Genomic DNA, 6,000 nt, shown 5'->3' with positions numbered 1-6,000 from the left:
ACTCGAATACCCAATCTTATTGACCTCTTTCCTGCTCTGAGAAAAGTCACGGAATAAATGGGGGGCAGGGGGTATAAAATACGGAGTAAATTTTCTTTTTGTAAGGATCAAGTCTAGCACTGCGTGGTGGCCATATCGAGAATGGGATCCCTGCAGAGTTCAGCCAAAAGCTGCAGCTGCTTTGCTCGACAATCCTTAAGACAACGGTAGCTATCTGCCCCTTTCCATGCCCCCCGTTCTCTCACTTCCATTTGGATTCTCTTCGGGTTCGCTTTCTCGACAAGAAGAAGCTGCTTACTTTAGCCATCCACAAGCCCCGCCACGCCTTTGCACTGCACGGTGAATTCACCAGTTAACTCACTTCCATTCGGTACGCTGCACTAACACAGTTGTATCCAGAGAGCAGCATGAAATCTTACTTCAGACCTCTATGTCCTTGGAACGAAAACAAATCCCAGCTTCAGATTAATAAATGCGACATTAAATGGGCGGGCAGGAATTTGTTGAACCAAAAACTGATGGTATTACGAATGCTTTGCAATTGTGAGTAGATATTTTTACTCTCAAAAATAATTGATCTGTCCTAATAGCAGTCATGGGGTCAGTTTTGAAAAGCGTTCGAAATGATTTTGGCAAACTGGAACAAAGCTTTCTAAAGCGTGCATCTTGCGGAGGTGGGGGGGTGGTAAGTCTCCCAGTTCATAATGGCGTTGCAATATCACAAGGAAAGCCAGGGTACGAAGCCCCACGTGGAAGTCGGGGTTTGAGATGAGGATAGTGTGACTCCAGAGGCGAGGAGTGCGGCTTCGGCACCGCAAGTATCACAACAGCAAGGAACAAGGAGAGCGAAAGAGCGAAGAGCGAACAACGTAATACCGCCAGTAACGTGGTCATACATTTTACACCCCCTTATATCAAGCTTATCACACCGTACTTCGATTAGGTAACAAATCTTCCCTCCTTTACCACTTCCCCGTTTCCCTTTTGCCTCAGTTCCGCAGCTTGTAGGCTACGGCTGCACAATTACCCCCTTGTTGCCAAAATTATTACCGAATCCGATAAATTCACCGAACCTCTACTGGTCGACGATTTTTTTACACATTTTCGTACCTTTTTTTTACAAGGAATGGAAATGTGGTTCAAAAATTGGCAGAAATGACACCAAAATTTAATTGTAATTTCGAAAGTAAAAAGTAAAGTCTTTTATGAATAGAATTATTTTGTTCTTTCATTCGCGAACATCAGTAAAGCCTCTAACGATGATATATGGTGAAATCATTCACTAGAATCACCCCTTTTGTGAAAAGTATGACATGATTCATCACACAACTTCAACTACACGGAGTCTGTACCTCATGTGCGAAACAATGAAAAAGGGAGCAAAAAAATGATAAGATTTGTCACACATTACTTTCGCTTATCACACATGCGCAAGACATTTTTTACACGGTGAAAAATAGTGTTTTTCACATACCTACACGTTGTACCTCGTCTCTTTGTATTCGTATGTGACAGAAAATATCGAGGCAATTCGCAAAAACTTTTTCTGAATCCTATTTATTCTCCTACTTACAAATCGTCTGAAAATAAAATATGATCGTAGCTCAAACAGTGTTTTTTTGTGGCACCATATTTATTGTTGGCAACAAGAGGTGTCGCGTCCTTGCAATTATTTAGAGGACCGTCGAAGCTGAATCTGAAGTATCGATTTTGCTAAGAATAAGTGGTGCGTTGATAGGGATCAGAAAGATAAAAGGAAGGACAAAGAATGAGAATAACAGAAAGATAGAAAGCGGAAAATAAAAATGATAAAATAAATATCAAAAGAATAAGGAGAAATAGAAGGCTCGAGGATCAGACTGCCAGTCGGCCAGGTGGGGAGAATCGCCTTAAGGGGGTTGTGTACCGGAATATTGCACCCCTAGAAAGGGTAGAAACTGTGGGAGTATAAAAATATGCCAACCACGCTATCACGGCACCAATTGCCTGGAAAACTCACGCGAAAATATCGATCGGCCTTGGTGTAATCTGATTAGGTGGGGCCCTACGGCTCCTGCACACCGTGGACAAGCGACCAACACTTTGTAACAAGACTACAGGTCGTCTGCAAAGGATCACGCTGTATGTTGATATTGAATGTGGATAATACTTAGCCGGTTAGGAGTTACGTCTGTGGTTGAATTTCGATTTGGTAAACATGTTTTCAACGTTAAATGTTTTACGTTTCTTATTCACGTCATTGAATAGCCTGAAATATTTTATGAACAGCGGAATTTGACAGAAATTTTTTAGATCTAAGTCAATAAAGTTTCGGAAAATTGCCTCAGATTAAGATTTTGAATGTAACTTAAAGTATAATGAAATTTTCATGGAAATCAAACTTCTGTTTTATTGTTTTTCAACTCCAGTTTAACTTCAAAGAGGAATGCAATTATTTTATCGAAAGAAAAAGACGTTGCCAATAAGCGAGTCAAGGTTTTGCGGAGTTAAAGTTCGAGGGCGGAATCAATTATTACGATACAACGGCGCAAGAGATTCGCTCCAGATCAAGAATAAAACGAAGTTCTAATCGTAAAAGTTGGCAGAGTAGGTAATCCAAGTCACACACTCGTCGAGATGCCAATTATCATTGGACTATTTATGACCGGCATAAGGTCAACAGAACCGATAGAACAACTTGACTGATAGGTTAGAAAAACACCAAAACAGCGAATATTTTGGGATACTTTCCATCACTTTACAAACCAATTCCTGTACAGAAAGCGCTATAAATTATCATCAAAATATTTCTTCAATAATATTCTATTTCTTTTCATGAAATGATTTCTCTGCGCTTCATAAAATTGTTACCCATTCCTTTATTTCCTTCGTTTTGTAGTACGTTGTACAACACTTTTCGATTGATTGCTTCGAATATTTCAAATTTCGATTTCTTTCGTTATGAGCATACGTAAAAAAAATTGTTCATGAGAATTTTTGATTTCCATCATTTAAATGTGAGATCTCACAAATTTCTGATTTTTTTATCTAGCCATTTTCAAGATTGTCGATGTAAAACCATTTTTGTTGATACTTCAGTTCTGATGACGTAAAAACTTTTCAAATTGCTATGAGACAGTTTTAGCCAAAAGAATTACTTTTCTTGTACCAGCACAAGTGATAAATAGTTAAAAAAAACTGGTAGGTAAAAATTGATCAGCTTCTTTTAACTGTTTTTCGTTGATGACAAAGCAATTCACAGATCTCTTGTACCAACAATTAGCTTCCAATGGTTCGAAGGCTTTGATAGGCATCCTATTGGATGAAATTAATGGAAACATCATAATTCGAAACTGATTCTTTACAATTCTATTCAGTCTTAACAAGTACAAGTGGCAGTAAATTGCGCATTTTGACGATATGGCGAATTGTGCTACATTCTGTTTTGTAGAACAGTTACAGGCTACACCTTTACTCGATGAAAAGAGAACTTGGAATTGGCTGAACAGCTTTTTTGTCAAAAAAGAAAGCCTCCGTCTTTACTCAATGTCTTCGTCTTTCCTTATTCTACATCTCTTGCTTTCAAAGTTAGTGCTCTCTTCGTGATCTGAAGATCACCGTGCAGCTCTTCGACTGCTGAAGTGATTACTGAAAGCTTCTCGCGTTGTCTTTGTGTTGGGATGGAGAACGACTCAGCATCGCTTTGCCTGGCGTTCCGATATTTTTCCACCCCGAGGAAGCGAATCCTTCTTCATAAGAAGCGTGAAAGCTACTTTCAGAAATAATTCTCAACGTTTCGTGATAATATCACTTCGCGCGCCAGCAGCAAAATATTTGCATCAAAATCACGCCACATCGTAACGTAATAATTCTTCATCGTGAAAAAAGAAAACCTTTTACTTTAATCGTAACAAAATTTAGAAGATTAGAATTGGTCGCCCAGTCATAGTTTTTTCAATAGTTCTATGATGTAGATATAGAATGAAGAGCTTTTATTATGAGGTTATATATAGTTAAAATTTTGAAAAAAAAACGATTACTTTTTTATCTTATTTTCGTAATGTAAATATATTTAAGCACACACACAGAAAATTTCTTGTCAGTCCGGCAAATATTGAAAACTCGATGTGAACTGAAAGAAAAAAAAAAAAATTTCTACTACATGTAAAGTGTTTTGGAAACTTTGAACGAGTTTTTCTCAAAACTGTATTTTTAAAGTCGGAAAGCAGGATTTCTCGGAAACGTCTCAACAGATCAGTTTCAAATTTTAATACAAGCTTTTTGAGTATATTTTTTAGTAACTAATCTCAGGTTTTTACTCACCGATAAATATTATCTACTACATATAATAAATTCTCCGCGCAAGTTCAATAAGTAATTTGCTTTGCCAAGTGTGATTACGAAGTTGACAAGTTATAAAATTTGATTACTAAAGACAAATCGAAATTTCAAACATGCGAAAATAAAATAACGGATGATGAATTATTCCAAATCTTTCTTAATTTAATTTTCGCATTCTTTAAATGTTGATCCACTAGCCATTCAAAAAATTGACTTTTCCAAGTTTTGACCCCACCCGACAGTATAACAGAGTAAAAAACACTTATCCGCCTCGAATTCAGGCCCTGATCGAAAGTAGGCATATTGTTTCGTGATCTGAGAAGGACCGCTTTGACCTCCTACATGTTTCACAGAATTGGATATACGAAGGCTGAACACTGTCAACCTACCAACTGACTGAACTCAACGACCCCGGCGCGTTTGGCCCGGAAGAAAATCGATATGCAATGCTTCTCTAGCTCAACATCTCATCGTCAATTTCTATCTCTTCCCACCATTTTCTCCCCCCCCCCCCTCCAGGTCTCTTCTCCAGCATTTTCCTCGTTCCTTGCCGACCAACTTTTAATAATGAAAACTTGGCGCGCAAATCTGAATGTCAGATAAGGTGGATACGCTTCGATTTTTCACGTCAATGAAGAAGCAAGTCAATTGGCGCATCAGATATTACAGATGCAGTTGCCATCGTTATTCTTAGATTCTTTTTTAGGCACTATTCTTGACTATGCTAAGCGTGAATTAGTGATTTGATTACGAATATTGAATATGCTTTTCACTTTAAGAGACTTGAACAAACTGGGAAAAACTGTGATTGAAAGTAAGCTTTGTAAAGATTGGATTAAGGCTAGCTTAAGTAATGTTGGTTAGGTATTTTGTACCGACAGCGACAATGAATTTGTAGCACAAGATTACCTCCAGAGACAATAATGGAACAGAAAACACGATGTGATCACTGGGTGGAATACGCGCAATTGTTCATTCGAATGTAAATGAATATCGACCGAGCAAGAAGAGTGGTAAATTTGATTTGATGTTCCCTCGTGTAATCCTATACCTCAAGTAAAGCTACGATATCGTTTTTCGCCTGTCTCATTCTCAATCTTGTGATTCCTGAGCCTTGGAGCTTTCTATTTACGATACGGTAAAAAAAAGCATGCATTCAAAAAAAATATGACATCTCAACTCTGTCAAAACACTTTGTTTCTAAATTAACAATTTATTATACATTTCGAATAGCAGTTTCTTCCATCAGTTACTCTGCGCCTTTCTGTTAATGCGGATTGAGAGAAATGTAAAACGAGTAATCGAAAGCCCGAAGGTCGAAGACGAGTTTCGTGAACTTCGGGAGAGGAATCGAGCGGCTTAAGCCCGTGAGAAGATCAGCCAGTGATCGCAACTAATCGACTAATCCCACACGGTCAAAGTCACGCTCGCCTTCACCTTATCTCTTGCCAAAGTCAGAACTGTGGGAAGAACATCTGTCACTTTCTTGACGACCAGCTTATACTATCAGGATGAACGATTAGAGATGACGCGGACACAAGTGTTATTGTTATTTAAATTTTACACCTGATTGTGTGAGTTGATTGACTGAGATCCAGAGCTGAGGCTGGATTACACTTTAGAAAATGAATGAAACGTAGTTAACCGTTTGATGTTCTCATCTGTTTGGTGTTCTCTTCT

This window comes from Diprion similis, chromosome 4 (genome assembly GCF_021155765.1).
Source record: "Diprion similis isolate iyDipSimi1 chromosome 4, iyDipSimi1.1, whole genome shotgun sequence".
Taxonomy (NCBI): Eukaryota; Metazoa; Arthropoda; class Insecta; order Hymenoptera; family Diprionidae; genus Diprion; species Diprion similis.
The sequence above is the reverse complement of the archived record's forward strand: the minus strand, read 5'-3'. Positions refer to the sequence as shown.